The 13,254-nt window shown below is 56.5% G+C and overlaps 1 protein-coding gene across 19 annotated transcripts in view; it reads right to left on the bottom strand.

Moving 5' to 3' along the window:
- The window catches only part of EPB41 (erythrocyte membrane protein band 4.1), a 97,739-nt gene extending 84,616 nt beyond the window's left edge, over window positions 1–13,123 (bottom strand). For 16 of the 19 annotated variants that reach the window (XM_068417837.1, XM_068417818.1, XM_068417822.1 and 13 more), the window contains exon 1: window positions 4,083–4,178. The gene's annotated coding sequence lies outside the window, so the exon portion shown is untranslated. Of the gene's footprint in view, window positions 1–3,907; window positions 4,058–4,082; window positions 4,179–13,056 lie in introns of those variants that run through there. The other 3 variants (XM_068417836.1, XM_068417820.1, XM_068417819.1) reach the window with 3 other exon arrangements.
- Between the last annotated feature and the right edge of the window lie 131 nt (window positions 13,124–13,254).

The following is a 13,254-nucleotide window of genomic DNA, read 5'->3' as shown; positions in this document are numbered from 1 at the left end:
AAATACAACTTCTAAACAGAGCACAGGCTACCTTATTTCTTCCAGAAATAAGAGTTGAAGCTCCATACCACCTTGTTCAGTGCTGTTTCCCCTACCTGCTACCACCTTGGACCTTGCAGGGTTTGTCTTAAGCTACTAACTGGATCAGACTCATCACCCCGAGACCTTTCTACAGATGATCCCACAACCTAATACAGCACAGCCAAAGTCTGCTGAGAGAGGCATTTCTGCAGGTGCAGAAATGATTAATGGTTAATTGGTGCCCATTTCCATATCACAAATAAAAAAAAAAAAGACTTCTCAGCTTGGTTGAAATGCAGTATATTAACCTTTGAAACCAGCAGTCATGGATACCAGCTTCAAAAAGATTAATATCAATAGGACAAGATCCCAGAGGACAGCATCACGTTGCTGCCAGTTTTTCTGGAGCTTTATAAAATAAAGCATTTTGAGGCTTTATTTAAGGTCGTATCTTTTCATGCTCATTTTATAAAGAAAGCCCAAAGTAGTTCAGATTTATAGGCAGAATCCAAGTGCTGGAGGAGGGGAGAAATCAGAAGTCGTAGAGGAAAGCTGTGGGTAGGGATGGAGAGACACGGAGGAGAGGGCATGAAGCATGCTTCATCTGAACTGTTGCCACTGTCACAGTTAACTGCTAAGAGTCGTCCGCTCTGACGCTGTGAAAAAGGTTTATTACTGAAATAAATAATATAACTCTGTAAGTTCAGTGTGTTCTGTAGGTCCACAGAGGCTGCAAGTTAACGCGGCGTACGCGGTAAATCTTCTGAGCAAGAGATGCAGCCACAGCTTTGAGACGCACACTAGCCGGATCTCAGCCCTGCTTCACCACGGACTGCATCAAAAAGAAGCTAATAATCATTAAGCTGCCATCTTTTCTTTCTAATTATTTGTCTCCACAGCAGGGTTCCTCCAACCATCAAGCAAAAGGGAAGCAAGTCTCAAAGGAGTAACTGTTTTGAAGAGGGTTTGCAGCTGCCACCACATGAATGGCTCTCCAAGAACAGTAGCAACTGCTGCGAACTGCCCACAGAGCTAGGAGGAAAGCATCTCTCTTCAGGCTGGTTTTCAATGTTGGTTTTTAGGTCAACTAAAACAGCTTTTCTTATGCAACAAGAGATGCAGAAAGCTCACTTGCTTTTGAGTTTTTGCTTTCATTTAATTAGATGGTAATTCAGAAGGCAGCACTGCTGTTTTGAACACCACAATGAGAACTATTTCACTGCCTGACAAAGCGCTAAAGCGAAACCACTGAGCTAAGCCAGCCCTAGAACTTGACACCGCATCGGATTCTGATGGTCTCTTTTGAAGGGGTGGGACAAGCGAAAGAGATACCCTGCTCCCACATGGTAAAAAGCAGAAAATCTCACTGAAAGGCGGAAAAGCAGACGACCTTATTTGTTCTTCCTCTTTGAGCTATATGTGAATAAGAGTTAAGGAGAGACACAACTTCACAACGCAACAGCTGTTCAACGGCTCCACGAAGCAAAGCCCTTCACTAGGAGACCCATGAATTACGGGATAGAATGAAACAGTTTAATGTACAGGTAAACTTTAAGATCACAACACGTGGCTCCCAGCATCACCAGTGACAACGTATGGACAGACACAGCCCAGCAGCAGCCGTTCACGGACACGCTGCACTTACCACCTCCCGTGCCACAAACATAGCTCTGAACATTTTTTCAGCCAGTGCGCATGACCTCGCTTTGGATTTCTTGACAGGCTTCAAATAATGGCAACATATGTGAATCATAACTTGAAGGTCAAGAGCACAGCCTCGTATGTCACAGGCTCCTCTTGCATCTCCAGCATTTTTCTTCACGGTTTCTGCCCTCCAGCTTCTCACAGCTCATCCCTCCATGGAAGCTGCTGGTGTGTTACTTTTAGGACCAATGCCCAACACTCTTATCAAGCCAGTAGAAGAGATTCACTTACTACAGCTCCTTATGCATTTTATGTTTACCTGAGAGATAAGCCAGGCTTAAAGATGGACAGGCAACCCGAGCCAGCCAATTTCCTTGCTGGGTGAAGGTCAGGGCTGTCCCTGATCCAATGAAACTTTACCACACAACCTTTATCTTTGCCATCGCTAACAAGGGACCACTTAGCTTTCTTGTTTGCTGACCAACATTAATACCAAGTACTCAGCCATTTCATCTCATATCAGGGTCAAAACCCCAAAAGCCCATAATAAGCAGGACCATTGAAATGTGAGTCTCTACCATCTGTGCAATACAGGAAAGACCACAGACCGCTCACGCAGACAAGAATCGCAGTGAGACTGCTCTAGGGAAGAGCAAACCAGGGGTTCTTCAGGTCACCAGCTTTCTCCAAGGAAGAAATTCACCCTTGAGCAGAGACTTGTCACCCAGCAATACCCAGATGGGTGACTGTGTCCCGAAGGTCTGCTCAAGCACGAAGGAGGAAGACCATTCTGCCACTCACCCAGTCCAGGACACCCCGGCACAGCTACAGCCGCTGCGCTGGTAGAGTCGCGCCTACTCCAACAGTCACGCGAGTGAGCACTCACATTGTGCTCCCAACACAACCTCCCAGCCTGCGTTTCGTGCAGTTACACCTTCTGTGCGGAGGAGTTTTATTCTGCATTCAAATGCCTGCTGGGTGGTTGGTGGGGATGGGAGCTCAGCACCTCTGATCAAGGCAGGTTCTCTAGTTAATTAATGATCCTTCTTTTAGAGGCTTGATAGCAAAGAACAGCTCATTCAGAACAGGAGACAGCTGCTCAGCTTCCAAATATAGTGCTTCACTTACTTCTGTGTAAGAACAACAGGTTTATGGTTGGATTTGATTCATCTCTCCTGCCCTCCCCTGCGAGGCACCATATAATAATGCTGAGTTTAAGAATAAAGCAATCTGCTCCCAGCACCTTCCTCTGCTTTCCCTTCAAGTCTTTCATCAGCGACTGGCAGTACATTGAACACTCAGGCACGGAGCAGAGCTGCTCTAAATACGCTCAGTCCTTTCCATTACTGGGAGAGGAGAGGATGTTACTGGAGGAGATGGACAGGAAAGGGGAAAGCTTAGCAGGAGGATACTTTAAATGAAAAAAAAAAAAGCCAATTAAAAACTTCTGAAGTTTCCAGAGAGAGCAACCTCAACGCAAAGGCACCACTGCATCCAGAGAACCAGCTTTACCAAGCAGAGACCCCTTCCTTTCCTCCACCCTGAGCACATACACACATTTTGAGAGGCTTTAATACACAAACAGCACCTCACAGGCACCAAACCTCCCCTGGGAAACCACGAGAGTCCACCCCACCAGGATGAGTTTCCCCCCTCCGTGCAAAGCAGATCTCTGTGAACATGAGCTGGAAACATCAGTGCCTGCCACGCTTCTCCAAGCTCGACACGCATTTCCCCTCCTCTCCTGCCAGAAGGGCCTCGGGCTCCTCTCCGTGCCCTGCAAAGCCCCGCACATCTGCAGGTTTGCAGAGGGGAAGCCAGCCCAGCGCTGTGCTCCACCTTCGGAGAGTCCCTTACACAACCACAGCACCCATTTACCATCAACAGCTGTCAGGAGGAATCTGGGGAGAAACGGGGAGCATTGCTTTCCACTACCAAAACCATTTTCACTTTCATTTGCTCACTTGCTGGTGTTTACTGTGCTTTTATCACCGGGTCAGTGCTCCACAGTTCAGGCTCGCATGAAAAACTACTGCTGGGGGCTTTTTCATGTTATAAATTTGACCTGGAAATTGCTATATGAAGCGCTTTTCAATATCTAAAAATCTTCACACACACAAGATAAATCCCACTGTTTGATAACAATCAATTAAGACAGAATAAACAAGTCAGTTCATTATTTAAGTCCAAGCGATTGGCTTCAGTGATTTCCCCTCCCTGATCTAACGAAGCAGGTACTTACCCAGAGATGAGACAGCCGGGCAAACCACGCAGGCGAAGCACCAAAGTCCATCACGGGGCAGTGTATAGAAGAGAAAGGAGAAGAGACACTGGTTAATAAGCAGTTCCAGCTAAACATGAAAAACCCCCACACGCCCACCAGAAAAATCCCTCGAGCCACAGAGCCAAGTGCTCACACTTGTATTTCACACGAGCGCTGCAAGCAGAGTTCACGTAAGCGGACTCCGGTGTCTGACGCTTCCCAGAAGTGAAGGTGGAACCGGAGGTTCACGTTGAGCCGCTTCTTAGAAATGTAAACACCAAGTGAGGAAGGAAAAAAAAAAAACCAACCAACCATCAGCCTGACATTACTTAACGCTGATAATACGGCGAGTGGTGACGCAGGCGTCCCGTGCCTGCCAGCCTCCAGCGAGTCCGGCCTCCAGAGCCCCGGCCGGTGCCCAGGGTGGCACGGCACAGGTCAGGCACCCCTGAGCCCTGGGCAGAGCTGGGCTGGAGAAGCAGCGAGCGCGGTGCGGAGGCTGCAGACTAACCCTGTGCGCTTCTGCGCCCGTCCAGCTCCTCCAGCCTTACATAACTTTTCATGCAAACTTTTGCAGGGGATGGACACAGTCCAGCGCCTCCGGCCCCAACTCCAACGGGCTCCAGCTGAGCCCTCTAGTGGCCTTTAAAAACTCAACAAAACACCCATAGACTTAATTTAATTAACACTCTGCCAGAGGCCTCTAAACCCTAATCCTCTCAACAAAAGGATCATTAACTAAATGAAGAGATTCAAGAGAGCAACGGTGCTCTCAGCCGCAGCAAGGCCGGCTGCGGGCCCGAGCGGGCGCACGCCGGGGCCCGAGCAGGGTGCTGAAATCCTGCCAGATCCTCAGCCCCACCGAGGGTCCAGGGACCTGCTCCACACGAGGGCACAGTCCCCGGGCTGTCATCTCCAGCGAGACTGAAACCACAAACTGCTGAACCAGGAGAGGATCTAGCTGGAACGCTGGTTGGTTTTAAGTGTTATTATCTGCTGATGTCAAGAGCCTGGCAAGGAAGGGCTCTCCTCTCAAGAGGCAGCCTCAGTCCTTCAACTGAAGGCTGGGAAAACATCTCCATCTCACCCAGCCCTGCGAGCATAACAGCAGGAAGGGTTTTCCTCACGTAAGAGAGTGGGGTGTATGTTGGCAGATGAATTTGCAGCGTGCAGGGTGCAGTCTGGTAAGGTCCAGTCAAGGAAAAGCCTTCAAAGTCAAAGGTTCCGAGCCCACGAGATTCACCCCAATGAGACGTTTGGCGTTTGGGTTTGCCCTTTGCAGGTGGCTCTCTTGGAAAGCCACCTCCAGCTCCTGAGCCACGCAGCGGATCCAGAGCAGCTGCAAGGAACACATCCACAAGGCTCCTCATTAGGATGGTGAACAGGAGCAGAAGAGAGCTTAATTATAGGGCAGGGATCGTTCCCTCTGGGTTCAGATGTCGGCGGAGCCGTGCTGCCCCACGGGACAGGCGTTCCTCGGCAGAGCCTGCAGCAAGCGCCGCCTTTGCCCGCGCCACGCGCGCAGCCTGTGGTCAGCGGGATTTTGGCCGGGCTCTGCGATGAGCTGCCAAGCCTCGGCCCGCAAACGTGAGAACCCAAAAGAAGGAAGACTTCAGGCACTGCTTGCAAAAAAGCTTCTCTCTCGCAGCAGCAGCCTGCACAGGTCTCTCTGGAGATGCTACTGCAGCCCACCTATGGGTACTGGCCCCCTGACTTTGGGGCTATATGTGAGCACCTCAGTCTCATCAGCAGCTTCTGAAGCTCAAATTCAAGGTGTTCACCAGGGCAGAGCCTGCAGCAGCTGCTGCTGGGGCAGGCTTATACCCCAGAGGCTGCCACAACCCGGGACAGGGCTTTTAGGGTGGCCAGGAGATCCTTTAGCACACCACCTCTCCCCAAATCAACTCAGCCTTCCCTGGAGGGACCCCACAGCCCTCCAGGGCGCCAGCCAAGCCCATCACAGACCCTCTCTGTTCAGGTTTGTACACTGGAAAGCATTCACAGAGGTCCCCATTTTCAGTAAGTGCCTTTTGCCCCTGCCCTCTCCCTGCAGCTTTTCGGGATGTGCCTCCAGGACTGACACATGGTTGAGGCCTCCTTGCCTGAAGATGCAGGATCAGCTGCTCCCGGAGTTAACGAGGCTGTCCTGCTTTGACCCAGGGCAGTTTTCAGCAGGCACAGAATAAGCAGTCCTCTCCACGTTCACCTCCTGGAATAAATCCCAAGAGCTCCCGTCTCCCCAGCGCAGGCAAGAACACAGATGGTCACGGAGATTAAAACAGACAGAGAATTAACCGCCCCGTGCAAATGAGCTTCTTCATCCAGCCCAGCGCTGCCAGGTGGTTTGAGGTACGGCGCTCGGATGCGATCATCACGGTTTGCTGAGCTCCGATAACAGCCTTGTATCGACCAAAACAGGGGGCCAGAAAGCCAAGAGGTTTGAAGGCAGTTTGTAGGGGAGGCAAGATGCAAACAGCCAGAAACAGAGAGCTGCCCTAACCACGTCTGCCTCCTGCTACAGCAGTAGGAAAAACAAATAGTGACACTAGGAAGAAGCCTGGCCAGCAGCACAGATCAATTCTGCTCTCGGGTATCTGGTGTTTTCCCACCGAAAGGCAGCTCGGATGGATCAAGCAGCACTGCAACCCCAACGTGAGCCACCTGCAACATGGGACGCTGCCCCGACGCCTCATGAGGCACCGGGCACCCACGGGCTGGCAGCAGGCAACAAGGGAAACCCACACCGGCCCCCGCTGCCTTTCCTAGAAGGCTGAAGTCTTGGCACCCGGCTGAGGCACCGGATCTGTCAGCACAGCACACCGGGAAGGATCCGACCATCGCATGGGGCCAAGTGACCTTCCTGGGAAAGGCAGGGCTGTCTCCAGGCTGCCTCCCAGGGAGGAGCTACACCCCAGACCCACGAGCATATCAGCATCACCAGCCATAGGTTTAAACCTTCTTTATTTTTACTCAAAACCACGGAAAAAAGTCTAAAAGGAGTGGACTTCTCTAGCTCAGCCACATCCCAGCTGCCAGTCGGTATCTTTAAGGGACAGGTTTCAAGGCATGCAATGATACAGACGGCAGCGTTGGCTATTAAAAGCCTCCACTCCACATCTGAGGAAATCCCCGAGCAGCGCTGACCCCATCTGCCAGCCCGCGGCGAGGCTCCAGCCTGGCCGAGGCCGAACCTGACCATAACAGAGAGGTTCACCTCCACGTCAGACACAGCCACCTCCAGCACAACATCAACACAGACAGAGAAAGTCACGTTACAGCCCAACGTGGCTCCAGGCCGGGCCAGCATCTGCCCTCCACCGCTGCCGTGCCCAGCGCTGGAGTTCGTGCAGATGCAGGGAGGCGACTCGGTGCCATTCCTGTTTGGTACAGACCCTCAGCGCAGAGAAAGAGCTCCCCGCAGGTTCTGAAGTGCCCACAAACAGCTTAGCCCATCTCCAAGGGTTTTTGGAGAGCAGATAAATACAAGCCCTTAAAGGCTGGTGCTGTCTGGCAAGCAGCTAAAACATCGCTGTGATCAGGGGACAGCAACCGAGCAGGGATCGGCTCACGGAGGTCACGTCCAGCATGATAAACGCTGCCACGCATCAGCTGCGTTAATGCCCCAGCTACGATGATGCTCCAAGGCACCAGGACACCCCAGCTCCCACCCACGCCAAGCAGAACTCAGCACCCACACCGGGTTCACCAGGCTGTAAGCAAGCTCAGAGCTTCCCTGCATCTCCCACCCCATCGCTGCGACGCGCCGGCTTGTTTGCAACACCTACAAGATCGCTTTAATGCCGCTGCGGTCGGAGCTCGGTCACTCCGAAGACTCCCAGCACACGTCAAGCCTCACACCCCCTTGCTCAGATCCAGCTCAGGTCAACCGTGGCCAGATGTAATTACCTACATGAAAGGAGCTCGAAGCCGCCTCTAATGAGAGGATGTATTTGTGCCGTCAGCCCAGGGCTCCTCCTCCCTTTTTGCTGCTCACCACGGTGCCAAAATTTGCCTCACATCAACTGCCCCAGCAAGAACTTAACCTCCTGCCTTGCTACCAGACCTGGCTTTCCCAGGCACGGCAGGAGAAGGCAGGTTTCTTAGTCACCCATTTACGAACAGGAGCAGAGAACATTTTAACAGGATTCATTAATTTAATTGAATAGCGCACAAGGCGTCAGTGGCTTTAGTCGTGTTGGCAAACGGCTTCGGGATAAGCAAATGGAGGAGCAAGGGCAGGTCCTACACCCCGAAACACTTCCCAGGGGCCAGGCAACGCGCCCGCAGGCCGGTGTGGGGCTGGGGTGGTTCCCCACAGCCTCAGCATCCTCCTGGCTGCGTTTTCCCAGCTGCTTTCAAATCACCAAGCACAACTCTAGCTAAGAGGCACAGCAAAACAAGACGACCCAAGCTCCCTTCCAGGCTCTCCTCAAATCTGCACGCGAGAGGCAGCTTTAGAGCCTTCCCAGAGCAGCAGGGTCCCACTCACACGAGGCTCAGACAACACAAAGCCGTTTTGACCCGGTGTTTTCTGCCCCTGAGCAGAGCCTGGGGCCGGGAGCCCAGCTGGTGCCGGTGCGTGCGCTGCCCACGGCGCCCCGTGCCCCGATACATCAGGCTTTTCTCGGGGGGCATCAGGAGGGGACTAGAGACAAACCATGCTAATTGGATAGACGAAGAGTCCTCCGCAGCCCTACAAAGCTGCGAGCAGCTGCTCAAAACCTCTTGTGAACCACAAAAATAGTTTCATCTAAGGAGCGGGCGTGGATTAACCACCACAAACGCCCTTTTCTTTTCTCTGTAAGGGCATTTTTCCCCACTGCGGTCCCAAAACAAAACCCAGACCCGCAGATCAAACCAGGAAATTCAGCAAACTTTGAGCACCGACAATAGCAGGAGGATTTTCCAGACCTTCCAGCTTGTTTTGCAAGTCCCAGATTATGTAAAGCACCGCTCTGCCATTGTCGGGGAAGCCGCGCTGCCTGCTCCGTGCCGGAGCCAGCTGGCACCGTGCTGCCCTCCCGGCACTGCCTGTACCCAGCAAAGGCAGCGGGGTCTTGTGCAACACCACAAATTCCTTCCCAGGCACCTTCCGCTGCAGCTATTGCCATGTGGCACCGGCTGCCTTTTATTTTACACCTAGTTGTTCTGTGATTAATCATCTTCCCACCGTCTGGGTTTGTTTTCCAGGCTACCATCCTGCTCTGGAAGAGTCGTCTCCTTTGTGTCTACAGGGTGGCTTTACCGTGTCATCGCGGCTGTGCCCACCGCTGAAGGATTCCTTCCACGGCTTAACTAATCCTTGGCTTTGGGGACATGCCAGCAGGGTGAAGCAGTTATCACTACGCACACATCCTCCGAGAAAACAATACGAGAGGCTTGAGCTCATCCTGCATTCAGCATCCAGCTGGAGAAACCCCGTCGGGACCCCCGAGGCAGGAGGGAGGGGAGGCGGCATCCCCAGTACCCAGCTCCACACACAAGCCCTGTCCCCTGGCAATGGCCTCACACATGGTCCTGGTGCATTTGCCTAATTAAGACCTAATGAAGTGAGGAGATCTATTGTGGGCCTGGCAGGGGAGCAGATGTGCCCCCTGAACCTGGCCGCTGCCGGGGAAAGCCCGCTGGTGTCTCCACGGTGAATCAGCAGGAAAAGCTCAGGGATGCTCAGCCCTGGAAATTCAAGACCCCGCTGCTCCGGCAGAGCCAGGGAAAGACAAATGCTCTGTTCATCAGCAGCCTCTAGTGGGGAGAAGCACACAGATGGGCCGGCCGCTTCGGATGGAGCCCACCAGCCCCGGGACACCCAACCCCACCGAGCCCACCCTCGGTGTCCCCGCCAGCCCAGCCAGGGACGGCCCGGCACAGCTCAGCACAGCCCCGGTGCGCGCAGCGTAAGGGACCCCAAAAGCCACGAACTGAACCACCACGGCCTCGGTGGAGCATCAGTGTGGGAGACTGCTCAGAGGGGTCGTCCCCACGCGCTGGCTGCTGTCCCACACCCGGCGCTGCTCCCGGGCTAAGCACGGAGAGCCGGCTGCAGCACCTCCCCGCAAAGCCTGACTCAGAGCCTCACACACATCACTCAGTGGAGAAAAAAATGCATAAATGGGACAACCGAAACATCCAAATCCTTCCCCGGCGCCTCACTGAGAAAGAGATCTCCAGGCTGATGGTGGGTGAGTCCCTCCCCTCCACCTGAGTCACACCTCACACAGCTCCCACACCTCCGACCCACAACACCCAGCATGGCCAAGAGCCAGGTTTGACCCCAAACTTCCAGCCACCACGGCCTTGAGCCTCTACCTGCAGCTGGGAACACACACAACGGTGAAACACTGCTCGGCACAGAAGGGAGGACGTCTGCCCTCCGGGGTGGGGACCGCCTGCAGCCCGCTCTCCTCCCCGGGGAACGGCTACGGATGGATCTCGGAAAACGCTCCGTTATATATTAAATGAGTGACATATCTTCAGAGTCCCCTGCTCGGAGAACGGCTGACGTTTTACTCACTCTCCAAGCGATCTGCACCCACCGGCGGCTCCGAAAGGACCACGCCAGCCCCGGGGTGGACACGCGGTGCAGAGGGATGCGGCTGCAGGCAGTGCCGGCAGCTGCCGGGAGGAGCGAGCCCGTCTGAGCCGCACGGCCGCGCATGAGAAGGCACTTTCTCTCCTCGGCAGGGTTTCAAACCCTCTCGAGAAGGCCTGAAGTTGCTCTTAAGCGCAAGGCAAAGACAAGCAAAGGGCCGGGGGAGGCCCCCCGCTGCCCGCAGAACAGCTTCAGCACGACCACGGGGAAGGAGTTTGATGCCCGGAGAAACTTTTTGCTGCTGCTGAGCTGCCGTCACCATCACGACACGCAGAAGCAGCGTGTGCCCCACTTCGGAAGAGAAACAGGGCTCTGGGAGACCCACATCTACGCACGCCCCGGCGCTTGGAGAGGAGCCACGTCATGGCTGCGCACCTGGGGGGACACAAACTGCCCCACGAGTTTTGGCTGCTTCCTTTCGGGGACGGGCACGGCGCAGCTCCATCACCCACGGGCACATTCAGCCCGAGTGGGACAAGGGCTGTGGAGGAAGGATTAAGCCAAACAGGGAACCTCAGTCCCGCGTCACCCGAAGCTCTGGTGCGGGTGCAAATTACTCCCACAACTAGCCGGGTTACTCCGGCAGAAGGAGGACGCGGAGAGGAGCATGCGTGCTGCCACCGGCAGCCCCGACCCCGGCTCTCCCGGAGCTGCGTCCGTGCCACAGGAAGGGAGCAGCAGAGGATGGAGAGGGTTTGGGGCGCACCTCGCGAGAGCCTAACTTGCTCCTGCACCCCAAGGCAGCACCCCACGCCGAACCACAGCCCCTGCCCGCTGCCTGCCCGAGCTGGCAGGGCCGGCCAGCAGCCTGGGCAGTGACCACGCCGCCCGACCCCAGACTTCAGCCCCACAGCCCCGATACGGACCCCCTGGAGGACAGGACACCCTGACACCCGGCTCCCACAAACCGCAGAGCAAATGTTGATGTTTCCCGTGCGGGAGCCCGGGCGTAAGTCAATCCTCGGGTGAGGAGGCGGCCGCCGGCAGCGCCGAGCCAAGGCACACCCCTCCGTTGCAACACAGCCCTAAAGATAGCCGCTGTCCCCTGCCACTGCCACCAGCGGGTCGCACCCCGCGGCACCCGCCGAGCCCACCGGGAAGCGGGGAAGGCAGAAGCCGCCAGCGCAGCCCCCGGCATGGACTAGCGAGCAGAGTCACCGACCCCTCATCCCGCTTACGGCTCCAGGAGGGTGAAATTCAGGAAGGGAAGAGATTGCAGGAACCGCCGGGGACGCCGCACGCTCCTCTGGTTGCGACATCGGTGCAGAGCACCCCGGTGTAAAAGGGGATGTGGGGACAGAAATCCCCTGCTCCCGCGCAGGGGGCACGGCACAGAAAGTTGATGGTGAGGTTTTGGCGCTGCCCGGTTGAGCGCGGCATCGACCGGCGCTGGGACAGGTATGGACAGGAGGAGGAGGAGGAGGAGGTGGCTCCCGGCTCTCTGCAGCTCGGTCACCAGCTTCAGGAACTGTCTCAGCGGGTGCAGACGGTGTCTTGGAGAGAGGGGAAGGAGCGCGGCCGCCCCAAACCCCAGGGCTGAGTCGGCTGCGGCTCAGGCATGACCCCAGCGAGCACCAAACGCCTCCGGGAAATCACAGCGGGACCCAGCTGCCAACGCGGGAGCTGTCACCTCCCGGGGGGGACACCCAGCGCCGCTGTGGGGTGCAGGGGGGGACCCGACTCCCTGAGGCTGCCCCAGCAGGAACAACACTATGGGGGGAAAACACCCCAGGCCGGGGGCTGGCATCCCCCCACGGGGCAGGGCCCCCACGTCCCATCCACCTCCTGAGACTGAGCCCACTGGGGGCCCCCCCACATCTCCCCTCCTGCCCGATACGCTGCCTGACCCCGCTGTGGTGCCTCCCTGGCCCCCACCAGCCCCAGGACACCCCCCATTTCCCCATAACCTCCCTGCCCCACACCTCACTCACTGTGCGTCCCCCACACCCAGCCTGACCCCCCCAAAGCACCTCACATCTCATTTGACCTCTACAGGTCTCCTCGGCTCCTCCAGCCCCAGGTCACCCCACGCTCCCTTCTCCCCACACCTCACCTGACCCCACTGTAGACCCCCCCCACCTCAGAGCACCCCATGGCCCCTCATAACCCCCCCCACCCCATAACCAACCTGACCCCTCACATGACCCCAGAGCACCCCAAATCCTCCTATAACCCCACCCCATAACCAACCTAACCCCACTACGGCCCTCCCAGAGCACCCCAAGCCCCCTATAGCCCGCTCCTATCCCATAACCAGCCTGACCCCACTATGGGCCCCCCAGGACCCCTGTGACCCCCCCACCCCACAACCAGCCTGACCCCATTATAGCCCCCCCAGAGCATCCCAGACGCCCCTATGGCCACCCCAGGCACCCTATAGACCCCCCCACCCCATAACCAGCCTGACCCCACTATGGGCCCCCCAGGGCCCCCTGTGACCCCCCCACCCCACACCCAGCCTGACCCACTCCGGTGCACCCCAAACCCCCCTGCAGCCCCCCCCAGGCCCGCTGGGCCCCCCCCGGCCCCCCCCGCTTACCCGGCCCGGGGTGGCCGCTCCGCTCCGCACCGCGCTGCCTCCACCTGCACCGCAGGCCCCGCCCCCGCTGACGTCACGCGCGTCCCGCCCCCCCCCGTCCCGCTCCGCCGGCCGCGCCCACTGGCTGCCGCCACCGCCCGTCAGCGCCGCGGAGGGGGCGGGGCCGGCGGCGGCGCGGCGCTGCAGTGGGCGGGGCGG

The sequence above is a fragment of the Nyctibius grandis genome, chromosome 24, assembly GCF_013368605.1.
Source record: "Nyctibius grandis isolate bNycGra1 chromosome 24, bNycGra1.pri, whole genome shotgun sequence".
Lineage (NCBI taxonomy): Eukaryota > Metazoa > Chordata > Aves > Nyctibiiformes > Nyctibiidae > Nyctibius > Nyctibius grandis.
Note: the sequence above shows the minus strand (reverse complement) of the source record. Positions and strands in the feature narration are given on the sequence as shown.